The sequence below is a fragment of the Amblyomma americanum genome, chromosome 5 (genome assembly GCF_052857255.1).
Source record: "Amblyomma americanum isolate KBUSLIRL-KWMA chromosome 5, ASM5285725v1, whole genome shotgun sequence".
NCBI classification, from domain to species: Eukaryota; Metazoa; Arthropoda; class Arachnida; order Ixodida; family Ixodidae; genus Amblyomma; species Amblyomma americanum.
In genome coordinates, this window is record NC_135501.1 from 28,545,094 (window position 1) to 28,569,429 (window position 24,336).

Consider the following 24,336-nt stretch of genomic DNA (forward strand, 5'->3'; position numbering starts at 1 on the left):
TCTTTTTAAAGGCAAGACCAGTTCGATATGCCCTAAGCGAACAAGTGGAGAACGAATTGCGAGACTGAGAAACCTAGTGTGGTGTACAGAGTCAGGCACAGCGCTTGGTCTGCACCACTAGTGATCGTGCCAAAGAAAGCGGGAAAAGAGATCAGGATATGTGGGGATTACAGAGTCACTGTAAATCGGGGTATTGAGCTCGACCGCTATCCACTGCCCATATATACTAGAGGTCATATTCGCATCACTGGTTGGAGGAACCATGTTCACTCTACTGGATTTGTCCAAGGCTTACCTGCAGGTTGAGCTGGATGAGCATGCACAAAAGCTGCTGACGGTGAATACGCACATGGGGCTTTTCAGGTTTCAGCGATTGCCGTATATTAATAGTGCCGTAATAGCTATATTATGGAGCTGAAAGCCTTTACAGAGTAGCAAGCGCACCCGAAATATTTCAGGCCGTGATGGACCAGGCTTTACAAAGCATCCCCGGTACTGCCTGTTACCTGGATGATGTGTTAATAGCCGACAGAAACCTGACAGAGTGCTATCAGCGTTCTGAGCGAGTGCTACAAGCTCTCAGTAAGCACGGAATTTGCGTAAACTCGGGCAAATGTAAATTTTTCCAAGGAAGCGTTTGTCACTTGGGACACGAGCTAGACAAGAACAGCGTACACCCAGCGGCGGAAAAAGTGAAGGCGATTCGAGAAGCGCCAAAACCATGTAATGTGACTGAGCTAAAGGCATTTTTGGTCCTAGTAAACTACTACGCCAAATTTTTGCCTAATCTAGCAAACGCTCTAGAACCTTTCCACCAACTGTTGCGTAAGGGCAGCGCATGGAAATGGTCGAGTCAGTGTGACGAATGTTTAAATCGCTGTAAAAACTTGATCAATGAAGACATGGTCTTAGACCTGTACGATGTAACGAAGGAAATACATCTGACATGTGACGCTTCTGCTTATGGCTTAGGCGCAGCGCTATCTCACGTGGTTGAGGGCGTAGAGCGACCGATTGCATTCGCATCACGCGCGCCAGAAAGAAATAACATTTATTAGCACCCGTCAAAAGGTTGACGGGTATCCGAGGCGCAGCTCGGCTCGAACCGTCTCGTGTTTGTGCGTTCGCGAACAATTTCACTCTCAGCCTGGCCTAACTTGGCATGACCATGTTAACACAATCTTAGCATCAGCAAACCGCGCACTCGGCCTTCTTAGGCGTAATCTCAAACACGCGCCTTCACACTTGAAAAAACTTGCTTACATCATGATAATCCGGGCAAAAGTTGAGTACCCTTCTGCCATATGAGATCATCAACAAGCATACGTCATAAACAACATTGAATCCCTGCAAAACCGTGCTGTTCGCTTCATCTTTTCAGATTATTCACGCTCACGGAGGAAGGAAACCATAGGAGAGGCCCTCGCTCACGACCTACTGTATAAAGGGCGACCTGCGCATGCGGCGCTGCTCCAGCGCCGCTGATTTGCTTTTGCTTGTGTGGTTTTTGTTAGTTTTCCAAACCGCCGCCGCGAACAGTGGCGCTAGTGCTCACCCCCACCCCTTGGCCGCCCGCACGCACGTGCGCGAAACAGTCGGTTAGCTGAGTGCCTGATGGTCTGTTGGTGTGGCTAAATCTTGATTGCCAGATTCTATTTCCGTGACACTGTGGTTCTCAGCCCCGTGGGCGCCGGCTTTCGCGTTTGCGGCTTCATGCACGATGGTTTACTGCTGCGTGCCGTTGTGCAAGTCAAGCGGCCGAGCATCAAGAGGAATTTCATTTCATGAGTTCCCCGTGACCGATATTCGGAACCAATGGTTGAAAAACATCTCTCGGCAAGGCGAAGGTAAGTTACTATGCTGCACTTAGCTTTGAAACATGCTTTTAATGTGCATTTCGAACGACGGCGCCCGCCGAGTGGCGATCGAGCTTCGGAGCTCTCGTGCGCTCCAGCAGTCGAGTTTGCGTTGCATTGAGCGGTACTCGGAACGTACCCGCGTGAAGTAATTAATGTATACCTATTTTCACGATGTCCCTCTTTTTTTCCCGGGCCAGGGAAAGAGCCCTGGGTTCCAAGCGACCGAAGCAGGGTCTGCAGCCTTCACTTCAGGCCAGAAAGCTATCGTGAAGGCCTTAAGCTGAGGAGGTTGAAACCCGATGCTGTGCCAACAGTTTTTCCCGCATTCCCTGTGTACTTGCAGCCATCACCAAAGCAGACGCGACGCCTACTGAAACGAAAATTTCCTGCATCAGCTCCTTCTGTGAGCGAGACTCCTGGGCTTGTGAAAAATGACAGGTAAATACAGTTCTTTTGTTGCCGCATTTTTTTATCTGTTTACCTGTAAAAACAACATATGCTGGTTCTAAGTATGATGCTTAACTGTATAGCAGTCTGTTGCCGCTGTTGTAATAAAACTCGTTTGTTTATTGCATTTCAGGCAAAATGAATGTATTCCTGACACAGCTGCAGCAGAAGCACTATCCAGTGATGATGGAAACAACGAGGCTGTAACTGTTCAGAAATCTGGGAGTTCTGAACCTGCAGGACAACCTCCGCCAGGAGCTCCAATGGAGCCTTCAGGAATGTCTTTGCTAGAGCCAATCCAAGAAGCCTCCCCTGGCCAGCTTTTGCTTCCCACCTTTCAGTTAGCTCCAGAAGAAGCACTGAGAAGCGACCTGTTGTCTTCAAAGCCGGCAGCTAAGGGAACACAAACGAGGCTCTCGGTTTCCCGAGTTTCAGAACTATTCAGGCAGGTAGCAACACTCTCGAGAAAATGCAGACGGCTTGTGGAGAAAACTGTAAGGCTACAAGGGGAGCTCTCATTGCTCAGACATGAAAAGAAAAAAACAGGCAGTAATGAAGAAAACAAACTTCACGGTCCTTCAGGTATGGTATCCGTTATTGGATTGTCAATTACAATTACTGTTCATTGAAATTTTGCCTTTCACAATTTTGGACTCTTTCAGGAAAAAGTGGAGCAAAATGATGCAAGAGCCCTTTTCATTCAAGAGCAGCTGGCTTTTTTGGGCTCATCAAAGCGCTGCTGGCAGGAAGGAAACTATACGCCAGTGTGTACTCTGGCATGCCAAATCTCCATCATGTTACCAGCTGCTGAGAGACAGTGGCGTGCTGAAATTACCGTGCAGGTCGACATTGAAGAGGTACATCGGTGCTTGCACTGGAGAGGTAGTCTCTTCACTGATAAAGCAGCGGCTCCACGTAGAAGCAAAACTGCACTCCGAACAGGTAAAATACTCCGTTGCACATCAAGAAATTATTTATGTATGTTTTTACATTAATCTCTGCAGGCACGATGTGGTTCCCTTATTATGGACGAGATGTCTATTAAACAGGCTACTATATACCACAAGCAATCAGATGCTGTACATGGTCTGGTCAACTTGGGAGGTGCTGAAGTTGATTACAACCTAGAAGATGAATTGGCAACACACCTTCTATGGTTTGTTTTTGTTGGCCTCTCCACTCATTACAGGTATGTTGTTTTTAGCTGTGTCAAAAGATGGCAGAAAATTCATGATATCTGTCAAATTTGCAACTGTTATATTCTTTTGCAGGTTACCGGTTGGGTATTATTTTTCGAAGGCCCTAACTGGAGGACAACTAGAGATTCTTGCCCTTAAAGTAATGGCATCTGTCGAAGAGGCAGGTTTTCAGGTGGTGAGGCTAGTTGCAGACAACCACCAGGCAAACTGCAAATTTTTTTCAAGCTTGTCAGGAGGCCCTATCAAGCCTGTCATAATGTGAGTAGTCATTCAATGTTGCCTCATGTAATGCATGTGTTGCTATGAATATTTCTGTGCTAAATCTGCGGTCATGTTTGCATTGCGGCTGTTGTGTATGGAATTTATGATGTTGCTTTAAGCTGACATAATAATCATTATTAAACATTGCTTTTCTAGACACCCTCTAGATGAAAGTCGGCAGCTCTACTGGTCATTTGACTTCTGCCATATCCTGAAAAATATCAGGTCGCAGTTTCTTGATGAAAAGAGAATTTTCAGGAACAAAGGGAAGCTTATCCTGCCAGATTACTTAAGGTAACAAACAATGCTTTTTTGTTTTGTAACTTTTGTAGTATTATACTAACCCTTTATTTTTTCATAGGTTGGTCTGCAAGGTGCAGGAACGGCAGGATGCTTTTAAAATGGTGCAGTGCCTGACAAAGAAGCACCTCTGGCCAAGTAACTTCGAGAAAATGAATGTCAGTAGAGCTGTTGACATTTTCTCGCCGCAGGTAAAATATGCATTGGTGAACTTTATTGTGTGAACTTTGCATATAAGTATAAATGGTAGTCAGTCACAGTCTCTAGTACTGCTTAAAAGCCATCAACTATTTGTATCTCTTCAATATCCAGTTTTAACTCCTCAAACCTACGGCTGAAGTCAGCTTAGATGTTCACTGCTGTTTTTTTTTTAAGGTCACTTCAGTCCTGAGATTTTTGCAGCAGCACGGACATCGTCTTGGTGCTCCTGGATTCGAGGATAGCTTGCCGACAGTTGAATTCATGGAGACAGTGTACAAGTGGTTTTCGGTGCACAATATCAAGAGCACTACATTTTGTACCATCAGCAGGGATGCTTGGAAGATGCCCTTCTACACTGCAAGTAATGAAAGGTATATTCCTCATGGTTGAAAGATGAAAAAGCGCTTATCTTTCTGAAGTCTTAATTTGCGAGAATGCAAGTAAACTTGAAAGAGTATCCATTTTTTTTTTATACTGCAAAAAAAAGCTCGGTGCCATTTTCTTGCATCATGCTTCATTGTGCGTTTTTTTTATTTATCTTGTAGGCTTCTATGGTTGGAGGCAGAATGTCTGGACTATTTTGCCTCATGGAAGGAGGGCACCATTTACAAACTGGAATATCTCACTGTAGAGACTCACGAGGCACTGACAGTAACAACCAAATCCACTGTTATGTGCACAAAACACCTGCTAAATGCAGGATTTCACTTCGTGCTAACGGAACGGATTAATGAAGTCCAAAATTTGTATTTTATTGGACAATCAAAATATGAGCTTTAAAAAGGTTTGATACAGCATAACACTTTTTACAAAACATAGCTTGCTACCTGAAGCAAGCAAAATCTTTTAACAAAAGTGATAACACATGGAAGGAGAACACACATAAAAAGGATTCAACAAAAAAGACCAGAAGAAGAAATGCACAACTGAATTAGATCACTTTGCAACCATGAACCATTCGAACAGAGAGAGTAAAACATATATAGGAAGGCAGTAAATGGGGGCTTTGAGACAAAAATATTTGTGGACCGATCTTGCCAAATTGTGTGAAAGCTTTCATTCCTCGGTAGTTGTTTCTGCATCACAAAGTTGATAAAATTTAAGCGATGCAAATGCAATGTAATTGGAGCACTGCATAGAAGTGACTTGAAAAATTGGTAACGGTTGTCGCAGCTAGTGGAAAAAGTGAATCATTTTCCTCCCTTCTGCTTCATGTATTCCTTTCTGTAATATATGTAAAGAAAGAGAGCACCCTGCTGACACTGTTTCTATTGTTGCATTGTTGTATTTGACTCTTATCTGCCTAGCCTGAAACAGTATAGAAATAGCATAGTTTTTTTGTCCAATTTTCTGTTCTGTTTGTTGTGTACTATGTGGTACTTGTGTGCACATGCTGTTTTATATTTGTCAAAACCACGAGCCAACCAACATAGTCTGCACATATGTCGGGCATTTGAGCTGTGCACAACTAAGGCATGATGACAGCTAAAGAATGTTTAATATAATGCACAAATTGCGGCTGGTAGAATGATAAGGTTGTCCTGTATGCATGAATGTACCAAGTGCACGTGGAAAAGTGTTTTCATCATTTAAGAACATGAATTTGTTGCAAAACTTATATGCTAGTGCTTACTCTGTTGCTGCGTGCAGTGGGATGACCACCCCCTTTTGACACTATTACTTTGAAAGGCCAAAATCACCTTCAGTTGTGTTTAATATGTAGAACTAAAATTGTAAGTATGGTACACTAATTACTCTCTTGATTATTCTGGCTTCTATGATATGAAAAACATGCACTCCATATTTTTTACAAAATATGAGATACTTCAGTCACCCTGTACCCTAAAGGACAGTAGTGCAGGCACGCTGTAAAGAAAGCTCTGGGAGACTGCTAACTGCAGCCCCTATTCTTGAACATCAGTGACCAATAGTACATGTCCATCTGTGAATCTACAGCATATAGATTCATGAACAAGAACTAGCATTTGCGCTCTGGACATGTACTGATTTTACTTAACTGACTTCTTTTTTAAAATGTGCGTATTGTTCATTTACCACAAAAGACGAAAATCTGATTTTAGGAAGCACGTAATTTCTGGTTGATTCAGTAGCAATCAAGCTAAATCAAAACCCTGATTACTCCTGAAAAAACTGACAGTGACTGCCATCAAGCATGAGCCTAAGTCGGTGGTGTACATGACGCATTCACATTAAAAAGCTATTCTTTTCAATACTCAGTATGAGAGGTTGTAATGTACTCTAAACTGTGAGCGGTCGTTTGAATAAAATTTTATTCTGACAAAGTCAGACATGAAAGTCTGTTACATGTAAGATTCTTATTCAGCTCATATTGCGGCAGCAAGCTGCAGTGTCAACATGAAGCATGGGACCCCTATGGGCTGGTTGCATTCATACTCTACGGTAAATTAAGACGTGCTCACGAAAACCAAGTCTGATTTTTGAATTCTCACTGTCGCATCAGTCACTGCCCCTTGAATTGAGTTATTTTTTTAAACATCTGCCAGACCTGAGCAGTGTGCAGGCTCTCGGTTGCCTGCTTGCCAACATGAAACAAGCGCATGTTGATGTAATTTTCTGCAACACTTCTGACAAGGTGTATGTAATGATTGTCGAGTGGAGAGTTGTCGAACATGTGCTCATGAAGTTCATTGAAGAGCTCTCTACCGTGAATGCGTAAAGAACCTCGTGGAGAAGATCAGTGAGTAGTGTTCTTGGTGCCAATTTGTTCAGGCGCACTGCCGTCCTGATCACCGCCTCCGATTTTTGGCAGATCTTCAGTACACTTTCTGATGGGTATTTCAGCCCTCCTCTGCTTTTCCTCTTAATTAGTGAGTAAATGTTTCCTCGTTCTGTTGTGAGTAGTGCACTTGTGCAGTGCTCACAAGTCAGCTTTGCAGCCAATTTATGAGCTACATAACCTGCCATGTAAGCCACAATTCGGCCTCCACATTCACTGATGTAGCCTGGAGCTATGATGTAGTCATGGTCTGCAGCTGTTACCTGAGACTGCTGAACAGAAGTTGCCTCCTTGGTGCAGATATATTCAAGACGTGAGAAGAAATAACTGTTGCACTGCTGCATGACAATATGGAGATGCTGTCCAGGCTCAGACAGTTGCCTGTTGATACATCAGCCAGTTCACTTTGAACAATCACTTTTTTGAAGGCAGCACGAAACTGCTGTGTAGTAGGGTTGTCATTATGCCCGCCATGTGCTCGAATCAGGCCAAAAAACAGTTCCAAATGGTCCTGGCAAATTTTGTGGGCCGGAATGTACTTCAGCACTCGTTTTTCAGTGACAAGAAAATGAAAAAGACTAATCAGGCTTTGCATGCAGATGATAAAACCTAAGAAACCTGTCTTTCGGTTTGTTTCAATCATTCGTCTTCCATTTGCAGACTCCTTCAAGGAAGAGAGGTAATGGGTTGTGGTTTTGAACATGCCTTCGAAAGCTTCAATGTTCTTTTCATTTATAGGTTTCTTCCAACCTTTCTGATATGGGCTTCTGGAATTTAGGGCATCAAATGTCTCATTAATTTTCAACAAAAAATTCTCTGTTGCCTGTGTGCCAGAAAAACCTTCCAGGTCAAGTTCCTGCACTCGGCTAGTGCTGTCGCAACAGAAGTGCTCATTACTTGGGCAGCAAGTCTAACTTTCATGGGCTGCCGCTGCCACTCAATATGAGCTCTGCGCAACTTGTTAGCCAAATGTAGGCCTTCTTTCTGCTGCACAGTATGCAGCCACTCAATATGCTCCCATGACACTGTCCTTCCTTGGTGGTCAATAAAGTACCTCTTGTGTGCCAGTGCATTCCTCACAAGTTTTAGCATATGGCAGGGATCCAAAAAAGCTGCCACTGGTTCCTGGGTAGCTGGGTGTCGAAAGGTTGTTTTTAGGTCTCCCACATGTTGGAAATCACACCCAAGCTCTTGCAACATAGCTAGATTTGCGGGCGCCCCGTCACAAGTGAGTGAAGCAACCATAGCTCGAGCAACATGTGCCTTATGAAGGCACTGGGTGACAAGGTTAGCCCTCTGTGTTCCAATTAGGCCATCAACTAGGAAGTACCGAAGGGGCAACTTCCATCGCCCATTAAAAGCCACAGCCATTATAACGAATGCAGCCTTTGCTTGTGGCAAAGAGTCGCTGTCAATGCCACTGCCAAACTCAACAAACCCTTCAAAGTTGCGTTTGTTCCACTGGATGTTTTGCCGAATAGCCATTTCATCAACCATGAGGCTGCAAACTGTTCGGTGCCCCTTGCTTGCTGTTTCAGCATACTTCATTTTTAATGCATTGAAAGCTTCTGTTGAAAGTCCTGCCTGGCCATCAACAGTCTCATACCATTTTCGCAGAGTTCTGGGATGTGGGAGGCACGTGTCAAAAACTTTCCTGACATACTGATAGGCTCGTGGGGAATAGAAATTTAAAGTTAAGGCAAAAGTTCTTAGTTCAGGGGAGTACTGCTTTGGAGTGCCAATTCCACCATGCTTTCCGGCTTGTCTTTCAAGTAGGTCCTTATTTACTTTACCCAGGCCATCTAAAACAGACACTTGCTCTGTCAGGAGGATATTCTCCGTAGTTAAAGCTGACAGAACAGATTTTAGTTCCGCATTTTTCTTTTGTAGTCTCCGCCTTGTTTGCTGCAGCCTTTTTATGCTTTTTCTTGACTGAGCATGCATTGCAGAAAACCATGCAGCCCTTGCTCTCAAGTAAGCTTTTTCGGGTGTGTCCTCCTATGAAGAGAGATAGAAAATGCAATGCAACATTAGAACAATGCACACCCAATCCTTGCATACCACAGTTACAACAGTGTGCACATATAAAACACAAAGCATTCTGAATGTTCCATTAAAAGAAGGATGAAGGAGCTCAGTTAACCTTCTCGTCCTACTTTAATATCAAAGTGTTTCACCTCTGATGGAAATGCTCAGCATGCCATCACTCACAACGCACAGAAAATTCACTTGATCATCTTTTTCTCGCACATTGTACCATAGCAACAGATCATTTGCCCTGGCACATATTTTACCAGCACCTCACCTCGCATCAAGCCGGTAATGCCTACAAGGGTAACCCTGTTTTTGTCCAGATGGAAAAGTACAAAAATTCACCTGTAACCTTAATGATGAAAGAATGCAATGATTTACCTTCCAGGATTGCCATGATAACAGCCTTTGTTATTTCAGTCAGGATCACTTTCTTATATGGATTCCTCACACTTTCAGTAACAAAATTTGATTTCTCAGATGACTAATTCGCACCTGCTGTTTATTTTTTCTTTGTGAATTTTCGTAAGAATATTTACTTGGCAATGATGTTTCTCGACTTGCACCTGAGTGCCGTACCTACGCTGCTTTTTTTGTTTCTGAAACAATTTTGTTCCGCTTTGAGTCCCCCCCCATCTCCCCCTATGTAATGCCCCTAGTGGACCCTTAGGGTACTTGAATAGATCAATAAATGAAGCTGTGACTCACCGATTCTCCTCTGGTAGATGGAGAGGTGTCCAAGAAGAAGATTCCATAATGTGCTCCTCAGCTTGATATGCAGGCCACTCGCACACTTAAAAATTCATTGGTTTATTGATTCATCATTGCATACAATATACCATGCAGATCAGTTAGTAGATATTAGTAAAAAGTGCCACGGCGAAATCAAGCTAAGTCCATTCACACAGTCTGGGTGCCTGCACATGCTGTGTTAAAGATTATGCTAATAATGCATGCTGTGGATGGGCCACTCACGCTATCAAATACGCTCTTGGCATATGCACAAGCATTTGACATTCATGGTGCTGAATTCTGCTTCAGAAATAGGCACATTTGACAGGTCCATTTACCATTGCTGGCCTCCTTCGTGGCGTCCCAACAGAGGCTGGGGCGGTTGACAAAGTCGGAAGTTCCTGCATAAGATAAACTGTTTAGTAATGCAGCCCACCTTAGAATGCCTGTTGCCCTGTTCTCCTCCGCCATGCATCAAGGCATAAGAAGGAAAGCAGGACATGAGGCTAATCACAAAATTACTCGGCATGCCCACTACTGGGCCACGCAACAGCTTCAGTGCATATGTACTCAATGCCTTTCGATGTCACTGCAAAGGAAAAACGCTCGCACATTGTTAAGCTCATATCACCAAGCATGTTAAGGTAATGATATATGTCTACACATTTTATTTTTATTATACACTCAAAGTGTTGCAGAAATAGAGCAGGGTTAATAGCACAACTGTGTAGAAGCGTGAATACATACAGCTTTAAAAATTATTGCATTAAATTTTGTGTCGTGCAATCTCCTTTTCTGAATGCCCACTGGAAGTGACGTTAAAGAGGTTGGCATGTACCCATATAAGAAGTATTTCATGAAAACTTATACAAGGAACAACTGAAAAAGAAGAAAGCATGACAGTACAAATTTTTCATGTAGCACGCATGCCAGTTTGCACCGAATACTTTCTACATAGCTGTCAATGACCTTGTCCAAAATCAGTAAAACCAGTTTGGAATAACGTGAGAAAATTTTGTAGAAAAGATATCACTGACCTGGTGGAGTATGTCTTGCATAGCCAAATTTTTCTTGATACTGACAGATTATTTGTATTGGAACTCTGACGAGATGACTATATTGATTTGTGTAACGAACATAAGCAATGAAGGCACATGAAAGAATATTGTGGCAGTTACTAATGTGCTTATGTGGTTCCACAAAAAGGGACCATCCTATATGAAGGATCTTTGCAGAACCTACTGCACTCTGCTACTGTCTCCGAATAGCACGGGGCCTGACAAACAACTGCACGTTCTACTGCACTTTACATTGCAGAATTGCAACGACATCCTACCTCATGCAGTGAATAAACCTGGATGGAAACCACGCAGGACGATATGAAACTTACTGGTGTAAGTTGAAAGGCTTGAGATGGCCCTGGCTGAATGTCCAGCATTGTGGCCACATCCGTAGATGCCTGTAAAAAAATTTTGTTCAGGAGAAATGTGTGTGTACCGAGACATAACAAGCGTTCAGTTTTAAGCACCTAGTGAAAAGTGGAGAAGCATCACACTACTAGACCGTTTTGAGTTATGCCTGAAGGAATAAAGATATGACTGGTGTGCTGAGGTGGCTTGGTCAAAACTTCTTATGAGCCTGCGCCAGGAAGCTTTCTTTTACATAAAAATTCACCCGTTTCGTGACTCGTGCTGCGAGTTAAACTCAGACACTGTCAATCTTCTAGCAGTTGCTGTCACAAAATGGTATATCGTAACATACCTGTTGTGATGGGCCTGGTAAAGTTTCCTGGCTTTCAGTGACATCCATAGGTGCCTGTGAAAAAAAATTTTATTCTTGAGAAATATGCTTCTACCAAAGCATAAGATGTATTCAGTTCTAAGCAACTACTGAAAAATAGAAAATCATCACACTGCTAGGCTGTGTTTTCAGTTCTGTCAAAAGGATTATAAAAATGACTAATGTGTTGAGGCAATTCAGAGAAAACTTCCTCTGAGCCAGTGCCAGGATGCATTCTGTTACAGAAATCTGTTTTTGGTCGCTCGTGCTGCGACATAAACGCAGACACTGTTGTTCTTCGAATTGATGCAGTCATAAAATGGCATATTGTAAAATACCTGTTGTGATGGGCCTGCCAAAGTCTCCTGGCTTTCAGCGACATCCATAGGTGCCTGTAAAAAAAAATTATTCTGGAAGAATGTCATCATTGTCATCATCAGCCTGACTACGCCCACTGAAGGGTGAAGGCCTCTACCATGTCTCCAATTAACCCTGTCCTTTGCCAGCTGCGGCCACCGCATTCCCGCAAACTCCTTAATCTCACCCGCCCACCTAACTTCCTGCCGCCCCCTGCTACGCTTGCCTTCTCTTGGAATCCACTCTGTTACCCTTAAGGACCAGCGGTTATCTTGCGTTTGCATTACGTGCCCTGCCCAAGCTCACTTCTTCCTCTTGATTTCAACTAGGATGTCATTAACCCACGTTTGTTCCCTCATCCACTCTGCCTACTTCTGGTTTCTTAACGTTACACCTGTCATTTTCCTATCCATAGCTCACTGTGTTGTCCTTAACTGAACCCTCTTTATTAGCCTCCACATTTCTGCCCCATAGATGAGTACCGGTAAGATACAGCTGTCGTAGACTTTTCTCTTTAGGGATAATGGTAAACTGCCATTCATGATCTGGGAGAACCTGCCATATGCGCTCCACCCATTCTTATTCTAGTTATTTCCCTTTCATGATCGGTATTAGCGGTCACTACCTGCCCTAAGTAGGCATATTCTCTTACTACTTCCAGCACCTCGCTACCAATTGCGAACTGCTGTTTCTACTTTGGTTTTCTGCATATTATTTTTTAGCCCCACCATTCTGCTCTGCCTGTCTAACTCATTGATCATGCTTTGCAGATCTTGTCCTAAGTGGCTTAGCAAGGCAATGTCATCAGCGAATCGCAAATTACTCAGGTATTCTCCATTAACTCTTAACCTCAAATGTTCCCATTTCAGGCCGCGGAATACTTCCTGTAAACAGGCAGTGAATAGCATTGGCGAGATTGTGTCTCCCTGCCTGACACCCTTCCTTATTGGAATTTTATTGCTGACTATATGGAGGACTATGGTAGGCGTGCAATCGTTATAAATATCTTCCAATATTTTCACATAACACTCTTCCACACGCTGATTCTGCAGTGCCTGCATGACAGTTGAGGTTTCCACTGAGTTAAATGCTTTCTCGTAATCAATGAAGGTCATATATAGGGGTCGGTTATAATCTGTGCATTCCTCTATCACTCACTGATAGCGTGAACATGATCTATTGTTGAGTATCTTTTACGAAAGCCTGCCTAATTATTTGGTGAGATTAAAGCCTAAGGTTGTCCTGACTATTAGCGATTACGTTAGCAAATACTTAATAGGCAATGAACAGTAAGCTGATCGGTCTGTAATTCTTCAAGTCCTTGACGTCTCCTTTATAAAGATAATGTTAGCATTCTTCCAAGCTCCTGGTACTCTCGAGGTCACAAGGCATTGCATATATAGGATGGCTAGTTCTACTAGCACAATCTCCCCTCCCTCCTTCAACAAATCAGCTGTTACCTGATCCTCACCAGCTGCTTTCCCGCTTTTCATTCCTACTAAGGCTTCCGTTACTTCCTCTTCTCTTACTGCTACGGGATGTCCCATTGCTGTGCGCTGCGGCTTCTCTCATTAACGTTCTGATTGCATTGGCTACTGCATAGATTTGTGTCTCTTTGGCTATTTGATATCTTATCCATATTGCTAATGATATTGCCCTCTTTGTCTGTTAACGCATACATCATGTACCAAGCATACAAGGTGTTCAGCTTTAAGCAGCTAGTGAAAGATGGAGGTGGAGCATCACACTTTAAGACTGTTTTGAGTGCTGTCTGAAGGGTTAAGAAATATGATGACTAGTGTGTCATGGGATTCGGATAAATCTTCTGGTGAGCCCGTGCCAGGAAGCAATGTTTGTAGCTCCTACTCCAACATATACACAGCCACTGTGATGCTTTGAATAGCTGTAGTAGTCACAAAACAGCGCTGTTTGAAAATACCTGTTGCAGTGGAGACGCTGGAGATGTGTGACTTTGTGTTAGTGCTTGCTGGGCGCCATGCTGAGCAGTGGCAGCAACAGCTGTGCCATCGCCTGGCTGCTGTGAAAGGGGTTCCTGCTGTAAATGAATAATGAGGTGCATCACATGCTCGCAGTGGAACGCCAGCCTTAGCTAAAAAGATGCATGTAATTCAACAGACAGATGTACCAATCTGAGACTGTCAATATGGAACACAGCCAGTGGGCGAGAGTGCACCCATTTCTTAAGAAAGCAACAGCAGAGAAATGCATTGTTAGTACAGCAGGTCTACCATATTTTTGAGAAGGGAGAGTGGGGTGTCTCTCCTCAGGCTCACCCAGCTATACCCCATGAAATGTGTATGGTATGTGTATGAGGAATTATATATGCAGAACTGCCGTATCTGTATAATAAGGGAGCTAATTATACTCATTGGCATCCACCCAAGCGCAGCTATGCGGCTAAAGGAAAGCTATAAATTGTTTCCACAGAAACTTCGCAAAAGAAAACGGGATTCCCCTAAACATTTGGCCAAGCTTTCTGCCTGTGTTTTGTCTTTTTTTCTTTGTCTCATGCTTCCCTTTTTCCTTATGTGTATCACATTTACCGTATTTACTCGCGTAATTTACGCCCGCACATAGATTGTGCACCCCAAAAAGTTTCAAACTTTTAACCCGATAAAAAAAAAAACTACTCGTACATTTTGCGCACTATGCTGAGCCAGACCACCAGCATGTACGCGGGTGCGAACTGTGCCGTTTACCCGGCTTGCTCGCGCTGGCGGTCGCTGTCCCGGACGAACAGTTGCGCGCGCGCCCGAATCCAAAACTCTACCGTACCGTTTGCTATACGGTTTGCCGCTAGTCAGTCGGGCCACACGCAAGGGCCCCGTTTTATTGCCCGTTATCTCCTCCCACGGCTGACTTCGAGATTGAATCTTTGCGCGTTTATTGCTTTGAGCTAAGCACGTGCCGTCATGTCATGCCACCCCGCGGGGTGGCTATAGCGTGGGGAAGGGGGGGGGGGGACGTGTCAACCTTGTTGCCATGGGGCGAGGGGTGCCAACCTTTTATTTAGGACGTGTTCGGATAACTCGCTTGCGCGTAAATTGCGCACCCTCTTTTTGGAGCCCTAATTAAAGAAAAAAAGTGCGCAAATCACGCGAGAAAATACGTACGGTGCTCTATGCCTTATGGAACTTCTTTGTGGTTTCCTTTGTAAACGAACTATAGTTTTAAGGAATTACAGTGCTCTCTCAGTGACACTTCCCAGGTGCTATGGCCGAGATGACAACAAAAAATGCACCGCCTACTGCTAGGCGCAAATATTTGCACACTACAAGTAATAATTAAATAGAAATGATGCCCCAAGGAAAACTGTGGTGTGCTCGATGCTCTCTTTTTTATTTTCTTCTAATGATGGAGTGCGTAAGCTAATAAATAAATAAATTATCATGTACAGTAAGCAGAATTTCACCAGAGCCATATATAAACCGCAGCCAGTTTAGGAGTATAATGACACAATTACTTTTTATCAGTGCGGGAGTACTGTAGCCGCGCTACTCGATCATAACGTCTAGCTAAAGCCATTTATTCACAAATCGTTCTATTTCTTGCACGAACACCTAAAACATCATATTGAACGCATGCTTATGCAGTCAAGTTATAATAAAGCACCTTCTCAATAAGAGCATTTCTTTCCAATCTCTTGAGAATGTATAGAAGGTGGTTCTTCACCTGAAAGGGGACGGCATCCGCACGTATACGAACTACGAGCGGCGACATCCGATCGAAGTGCTCGGGCAGGAAATGTTTTGAACATACGCAGGTCCATTTTGCTGGCTCCCAGTCTCTTTGGCCTGGTCTAACGGCCTCAGTCCACTGCCTCCTTCGCTCTGGATCTTTCGGAAACCTGTTTGAAAACAATACTATTCACTGCACTCGGACAAAGAGCCACCAATAAGGCCGGGGCGGTACGAATACCACGTTCACGCCGTGTCGTGCATTATGTTCTGCGAGCATGCATTTTACGTGTGGAAAGTGACGCCCGGTTCTTGTCCTGGCGTGCGCGACCGACACCCAGGAACGCAGCAGCTGGGCATCGCAGCGTCTTTGTTGTCAATGGGAGCAGAAGTCTCACTTTCCGCCGTGTCTGACAGCTGCCGACAGCCTGGCGCGGCGCGAAATCGTCCGCTCGCGTTGATCTTCGCGGCGCTCGCATGCCATTGGCTGAGAAAACGGCCAAGTGTCATGGCGGAGCCCTCGCTTCCGGCTTCAAAAAATGTGACGTAGCAGCCTCTCCTCTTTTCCTTCTTTCCTCCATGTTCACGCTTAACCAGTGTCACAGCATTAAAACAACGTGCTAAGTTGGAACCACTATCATGTCGACGCCATTTCGCTCGCCTAACCTTACTTCCAAATTGTACCGTCATCCCACCCTCCACGGTGTCTTCTTTTTGCCTCTTTCCTCGCCGTGACCATGATAACAAAATAAAACGCATAGCTTGCCGTTCATCACTTTACGCGAACTTATTCATTCCTCGCACCATAATAGACTGGAACAACCTGCTATCACACATACCTACTGAGGTTAACTTTCAATCCTTTCAGCATTCGTTAAAGCAAACCATGGACTAACCGATTTAGCATTTTTGTTTTATTGTGTGCATTATAGTATTACTGGATATTTTCTTTTGCGTTGTTTGTTGTTTTATTTGTGCACTCTACTAGCTATATTTCATACCTCGTCATTACATGCATTATTTGTTTCATTTCGAGTGCCTGTGCTGTACTTTATTGCTTGTATCCCCCCCCCCCCCCCCATGTTATACCTTCGCACGAGAGCCCTTAGGGGTACAGTAAAGAAATAAGTAAGTGTTAAAGAACCCCAGGTGGTCGAAATTTCTGGAACCCTTCACTACGGCGTCTCTCATAGCCTGAGTCGCTTTAGGACGTTAAACCCACTTAAACCAAATAAATAAATGACCCTGACCGAGAGTAACTACGCGCAGGTGGAAAAAGAAGTCCTTGCAGTAATTTCTGGAGTTAAGAAATGTCATAAATATCTGTACGGACGTAGTTTCAACGTGATCACTGATCACCAGTCACTCGCCGTCATTTTTGAGGCAAAGCACCACACAAATGCGGTAGCTGCAGCTCGTGTGCACCGCTGGGGAATTTTCTTGCAAGCTACAACTTTCGCGTTGTGCACAGAGCAGGAACAAAGATAGCCAGTGCAGATGGATTGTCACGCCTTCCTCTGGCAGAGACCGGTGATGAAGCAGAAGTAATTTTTTTTAATTTTTCGCCCGTGAATAAACTCCCCTTAACCGCGAAAGATATCGAGCGTGAAACTGAAAGATTCAGTCGTCAGTGCTGTTCGTGAAGTGGTATGGCACGGATGGCCACGTGCTGTGGACGCGCCTTATCAGCTCCTTCGTGAGGCGATTTCAACCTTCAGTAGATAGCGGTTGTTTGCTGTGGAACAACATAGTTGTGATACCACAGTCGTTTCAATGGGAAGTCATGTGTTTGCTGCATGAGCAAAACATTGGCATTACAAAGATAAAGGCACTATCAAGGTCGATGGTTTGGTGGCCACAGATAGACAACTGCATTGAACAAAGTGTGAAGCAGTGGAAAATTTGTCAAAGCACAAAAGCTGTGGGGCCGCTAGCACCACTTTCATCTTGGAAGTGGTGCACAAGCAGTTGGAAGAGGGTATATTTAGACTTTGCAGAAAAAGAAAATTTGTTTTTCTTATTTAGCTGTAGATTCCTATTCCAAATGTTTGGAAATAAGAGTCAAGACTTCAGCGACCGTGCAATGAACGATCGAATCAGTGCGCTCATTGTTCGCAAGACATGGTCAACCGACAAAGGTAGTCACAGATAACGGGACGCAATTTCGTGTAAAAGAGTTTGAGGACTTTCTCTTGGCAAACGGGGTTAAGCAAACGCTTACTCCGCCATATTACCCCCAGTCGAAGGGTTCGGTAGACCAGCGAAATAAAAGTTTCAGGTCACTTCAGCATAGAATCGACCATTTTATGTTCGCTTATAGAACAACGCTGCATACATTCACCAGCCGAACTCTTTTTGAGGAGGAAGTTGCACACACGGTTGTCGTTATTGAAAACAAATCTGCAAGATGCAATAGATTCCAAATCGGAGACTACGCAGTGCATGCAAACAAGCGGGGGAGTTCATCTAGAGTATTTCTTGTTGGGGGGGATACAGTGTTCGCGCATTCAGTACGTCGGTAACAGGTGAAGTGGCGTCCAGGCAAGGTCGTGAATGTGAAATCGGCAATGACTTACCTTGTGGTCGTGGATGGACAGATATTGGTTTGTGCTTGCGGTTCACTTGCGACATTCTTGTGCAAAGTGTACTGTTGTTGTAAAAGAAAATGGGGTTCCTTTACCACTTGCAATTGACCTGCTTGTAAGTGAACGTTTCCTTGCACCCGCCTCAAACCGACAGGTGTTGGATCGAAGTGACGGTTCTCCACTCGCACGTGGAACCCAAAGTGCATCAGCGTCGGATCAAAGTGATACCGGTTCACATGTGCTACCAGTCGCAGCCCTCGTGATAAGCGGAAGCCGATTCGTCTGACTTACCACAGATTCTGATCTTGTTGGAGGGGAAGTATTGTGTCAGCTTAAGTTTATCACGCGTGTTATCACTTAGTTACTGTGCGCCATGTATTTGATGTACGCGGTTTCTGTGCACATGTGCTATTGTATCGCTAGCCAATGGCAAGCCTCGAGTCTTTTGTTTTGTAGATGTCACGTGTTTCAACCGAGAGATGGGGAAATTTTACAATTCAATTTTCTCAAAAATAAATGTTTCTTTTATTTTACTGTTGCAAAAACATCACATCACAGCCAGAAAGAACCATGCAGTCGATTTTTACTAAGAACAAAAATTGTCTGAAGTTTACCTTATCCCCTTAAAGAACTCCTGCCAGTCGAAATTGGTTGATTTATTTTTTGTGGAGGTTCGCGCTGTGCGAATAATGTCGGTTCCCACCTATCTATACTTCATCGCACAAGCTGTTTGCAGTACTGTGGCAGGTATTTATCTCTTGTCCAGTCAGGGTCTAGGAAGACAACAAGTAGTCCCTAAAATATTTTCAAACAATTATTGCAATAATTGAAAAGGTAGTTCGGGATGGTGCTTTGAAATTTCATTGGTTAAATTAGCAGTCTGCACGAAGACTGCACTGCGGAGGCTTGCTGCGAAGTGGTGCGCCGTCATCCGGAAACATGACGTCCGCCAAGGCAGCCGAGTCTCCTACGCGCAGCAGCTAGACACTGGTGTTCTTTTCTTCCCAGTGTTGGAGCCGGGCCGATAAGGTGAAAATTTGTGCGAATATACTGGTTTGTACTGGTTTCTGCAGTACCAGCACGAAACCAACTCGTTTTATGCTGGTTATACAGGTTCCAGTATGGTGCATACTGGTTTTCTGCTGGTTGTACTGGCTCCAGAAGAGTGCTTACTGGTTTTCTGCTGCTTGTACTGGTTCAAAGAGGGTGCTTACTGGTTTTCTGTTTCTTGTACTGGTTCAAAGAGGATGCTTACTGGTTTTATGCTGGTTGTACTGGTTCCACCAGGGTGCTTACTGGTTTTCTGTTGGTTGTACTATTTCCAACACGGTGCTTACTCGTTTTCTGCTGGCCGTACTGGTTCCAACACGGTGCGTACTCGTTTTCTGTTGGTTGTATCGGTTCCAGCAGGTTGCTTACTGGTTTTCTGTTGGTTGTACTGGTTCCAACACGATGCTTGCTCGTTTTCTGCTGGTTGTACTGGCTCCAACAGGGTGCTTACTGGTTTCCTGTTGGTTGTACCTGTTCCAACACGGGGATTATTCGTTTTCTGCTGGTTGTGGTTCCAACACGGCGCTTACTGGTTTTCTGCTGGTTGTGCTGGATCCAGCAGGGCGCTCGCTGCTGGTCCCGGCAGGTAACCTGATGATTTGCGTCTGGCTCTTGGTTCCAGCAGGCAGCTTACTGGTTTTCTGCTGGTCACAGCAGGTAACCTACTGGTTTTCTGTTTATTTTATTGCTTCCAGCAAAGAATGCTTTACTGTTCTGTTTGGATAGTTTTTAATTTGTTTTCGTAGTTATATTCCTCAGCTAACAGAAACTGACGGCTAAATCTGATCGACTGTGAGCACTAAAAATTGTTTATGAATAGTGCCCAAATTTAAGGAAGAGCTTTGCTTAGTAGGGACCTTTAGAATAGGGTTACGCTAGCGGTTAGTGGCATAGGGGAATAGCTGGGGGGGGGGGGGGGGGAGGCAGTGCGCAGGCGCAGGGCAATAATCGGAGGGAGGGGCGTTATTGACCTGCGCACTGGCCCCCCGCTACTACCCTATGACCCCAACCGATAGCGTCACCCTATTCTAAAAGTATCTAATAATTGGTCCCTACTAACACCTGTGGAACGCTTATAATGGTGGGAGATACAGGGTGCTTCACATCTCAGGCGCTACAAATTAAAAAAAAGGCTTTTTGGGTTAGAATAGCACTTTTTTCGGCATATCACTGTCAGCAGTTTAGCACATCAGAATACAGCTAAGACGGGCTGACTAGCACGATGGTTAACTAATAATGAATAATTAACATTATAGCTAGTTCTGTTAGGCTCTTAATTATTGAGAGGCGGGCAGGCCACCGTAATTAATAAACATAGCAGTTTTTAGAATTCCGAAAACGCGATTACTCTCGGCACTGTGGTCCAACAAATTTTGGCTATTTAGACGAGTTAAGTGCACTGGAAAGGCTGCTTTGCGTGCAGACTTCTCGAAAGCTCGTGTATCTTAACGCGATGTAGCCAAAATTTGCTGGCCCACAGCGCCGAGGGTGACCGCGTTTTCGAAAATCAAGAAACTGATATGGACATTCATTACAATGGGCTACATACCTCTCAACAATTAAGGAACCTAACTGTAACACTTAAAAAGTTGTCTTTCAATATTACTTAGCCAGTCTGCTGTTAGCACATCTTAGCAGTACTGATGCATTACACCGCTGACAATGTTATGCCGAAAAAAGCGCTCTTTTAGCTCAAAAAGCCTATTTAAAAAAAATGTGTAAAGTCTTAGGTGAAATACTCTGGCAGCCTGTTGTATAAGAATTTTTAAGCTTTTAACCAGTGCACATCGTGGAATCACAGCGCTTGCAGTCGAGGACTTAGAGAGGACACTCGCACGTCGTCGTCGCCTGCAAGTGGTGTGATTCCACAATGTCTGACAAGAATAAACTAGCCCAGCAGCACACCTTGAACGAGTGCGCAGCCTAAGTAAGACTCGGAGGGAGCAAGTACCACATGACAAATTACTCCATGAATTAATGCAAAAGTTATGGGCGACCAATGCGATGGATGGAGCAGAGTGTGCGGTAGCTTTAGTGCTGTCCAGTACGGAATAGCTCCTGCCGTTGACGGCTTCATACCTGCGAGCGGGTGCCTTGATTCAGTCCATCACCGCGTGACACGCCATACCACCACTTCATTCTCCCAATCCAATCCAGCAATCGCAGTGTGACACGCCGTACCCACTTTTTATAACACCCGCCGCCTCCCACTCTCAGTATTCCCTCCCACACTCCCTCTTCCTCCTCGTACACGAACGCTGAGCCGTTGAGCTCTGTAACAAAAAGTGATCTTAACATTACAAAACTGGCGACTGGGAAGTTGCAACATGGTTGGAATGTCATTCACATGGATGTATATAAAGCAAATGGAAGTGTGGTGAAAAAAAAATTGCGGTAATTACTCGGGAGTCGAACTTATAATCCTTGGATTGGAAGTCGGACACGCTACCTAAAGTTTTATAAGTTAATCGTGTGGTTTCACATATTATGGAAACAGTATCCGTGTCTGTGTGGTCAAGAGGAGCCGGTGAAAACACAGGTCCCGGGGATATCCGAATCATAGCCGCAGATCCTTATCCTTACAAGAACTTCCGAGGGATGACCTAGGGCTATACTTGTTCCTGATGTCCAGATAGGCTTTTCATCGGATATCCCGTTAGCTGGATATCCCGGACACTTTTACATCATATATTTTTTCTTTGTGCTCTGCACATTTAGGCATGATATTTGCTCCTAAAGTACCTTTGTCCGTAAAGTTTCGAGACTAATTTATTTTCTTCTTTAGAGATAATTCCCCAAAACAAATGTTGGTGCGTATGTGTAGCGCCATTTTTTGGGGCTAACCTGAGCTATTTATGTTAATTGCTGTGACAGGCGCTAGATGGCACTACACGCAAAATGTACGTTGCCACTAGTCGTCTGCGCATTCTACCGGGAGTGAATGTGGCGAGATGGACGTCCACCTCGAACAGCGTGTAAACATAAAATTCTTTGTGAAGCTTGGCAAGACAGCCACACAGACGTGTGAGCTCCTTCGTAACGCTTACGGCAACGTGACATCATCGCGGGTGCGACTTTTCGAGTGACACATGTGGTTAGTTTCGGGGAGAACGTCGGTGGAAGACGACACAAGGCAGGGGTGCCCTTCAACCTCACGGAATGAAAACAACGTGGCTCGGATTGGGGAAATCGTACAGCAAGACCGCGCCATTACAGTCCGCATGCTCTCAGATGCTCTGGACATTAGTAAAACAACATGCCATCAAATTTTGGGTGAGAGCTTGGGGAAACGAAAGCTGCATTCCAGACTTGTGCCGCGCTTCCTCACACATGACCAGAAGGACAAGCGGGCATCAGTGAGCGCTGATTTGCTCTCCGAGGCACAGAAGAAAGCTGCATTTGTCGACAGCATCATTGCTGAAGACGAAACATGGTGTTTTCAGTACGATCCTCAAACAAAGAGGCTGAGTGCCGATTGGCGGCACACAAGCTCTGCTGCGTCGAGAAAGGTGCGGCGACCGAAGACCAAAATGATGTCGATGCTGATAGTTTCTTTTCGATGCTTGATGTGTAATACACCACGAATTCGTCCCACAAGGGCCGACGGTGAATTAGAAGTTTTATATCCGCGTGCTCCAACACATGCGTGCTGCACTGCAACGCCGTCGCCCTGACTTATGGGCATCTCGACAATGGAGCCTTCTCCACGATAACGCAAGGCTGCACACTGCTCTCAGCGGGACAAAAGTTCTCGGAAAGCACGGTATTACAGTACTTTTCTATCCGCCATTCTCGCCTGACCTCTCTCCATGCGATTTCTTCCTGTTTCCGCGTGTAAAGAGAGCCCTAAAAGGTCGCTGGATAGGGAGCGTAGAGGCCATTCAAGACGCCACGACAAAGTAGCTGACAGCCCTGCCAAAAGAAGCGTTTTCCAACTGTTTCCAAGACCTCAAGAAGCGTTGGAAGCTGTGTATAGACTGCAAAGGAGACTATTTCGAAGGAACGCAGCACAAATGATTTCAATGTTAAACGCCTTTGTGTTTAATGAACTCAGTCTCGGAACTTTGCGGACAAAGGTATTACTTTTTTTATTTAGAAATGGTCAAGTGACCCATTATTATAAGGATGCGTTTCTAAAAAAAAAGCTATACAACGATGTTCGCAATCTGAGCTGCACATGACCTTAGGACGCGCTTTTGAACCCGATCACGCAACCTTCATGGCCAGTTTACCGAAAAGTGTGCCCAAAATGAGCCAGTACGTTCACCACCGTTCTCAAGCCCTGATTGATTGTAAAGCGTTTTATTCGTCGGAAAGAACTTGGTGCTAAGAGGTCGCGTTAAGTGGTACATAGCTTTTTACGACTTTGTCAGTCCACCCCACCGCCAGAACTTGCGTTCTGGGGTCAGAGCTAGCCAGCATGGCCTCCCACCGCTCGAGAGAAGAAGCGGTAAAGAGATCACCCGTAGGTGGCTCTATTTTACAATCCCACAGGATGTGATCGTAGTTTGCTCGCTGGCCACAGTGTTTACAGCTGGGGTTGTATAGATACGGATACACGTGCGCGAGGAGTGATGGGGTGCGTATCGATCTCGTCTGTGGACCACGCCCGTAACCTCTTCTCCTTTAGTCAGGCTTTTGTGCGGAGGGGGGAAAGTTCTGCTTTCTAGTTTAGAATGATTGGTTAAACCATGATACGTGATCATAAGGTCCTTCGTGAAATTCAGGGAGCGAGATCGACTCATCCACTGCCCGGTCGACGAAACCTCGGGCTTTATTGTGGGCTGCCTCGTTCCCCGGATTCCCCGAATGGGCTGGGACCCATATCAGTTCGGAGTAATTTGGTGAGAATTCGGTAGTGTTAAGGATTTTAAGGGAGGTGTTTGTAATTCGCCCATTTGCGAAATTATTGATAGCCATTTTAGAATCGTTGAGAATGGTGGTCTCTTGGAGATGCGCTAGGACGAGGGCTCTAGCCACCTCTTCTGCCGTTCAGAGGATTTGGTTTTGATCGTTGCGGAGAAGATGCGGTAACCATTCTCGTTCCCAGTCACAATTGCAAAGGCATTCGTATGCTTG

At 44.7% G+C, this 24,336-nt stretch overlaps 1 long non-coding RNA gene across 1 annotated transcript; it reads right to left on the minus strand.

Annotated features, from left to right (window-relative positions):
* Window positions 1-11,500: 11,500 nt before the first annotated feature.
* On the minus strand, window positions 11,501-14,802 carry LOC144134615 (uncharacterized). Its single transcript, XR_013315172.1, has 3 exons — window positions 13,864-14,802; window positions 11,906-11,959; window positions 11,501-11,603 (listed from the first exon to the last, which is right to left on the minus strand). It is a non-coding gene; the product is annotated as an uncharacterized LOC144134615 (long non-coding RNA).
* Window positions 14,803-24,336: the final 9,534 nt, after the last annotated feature.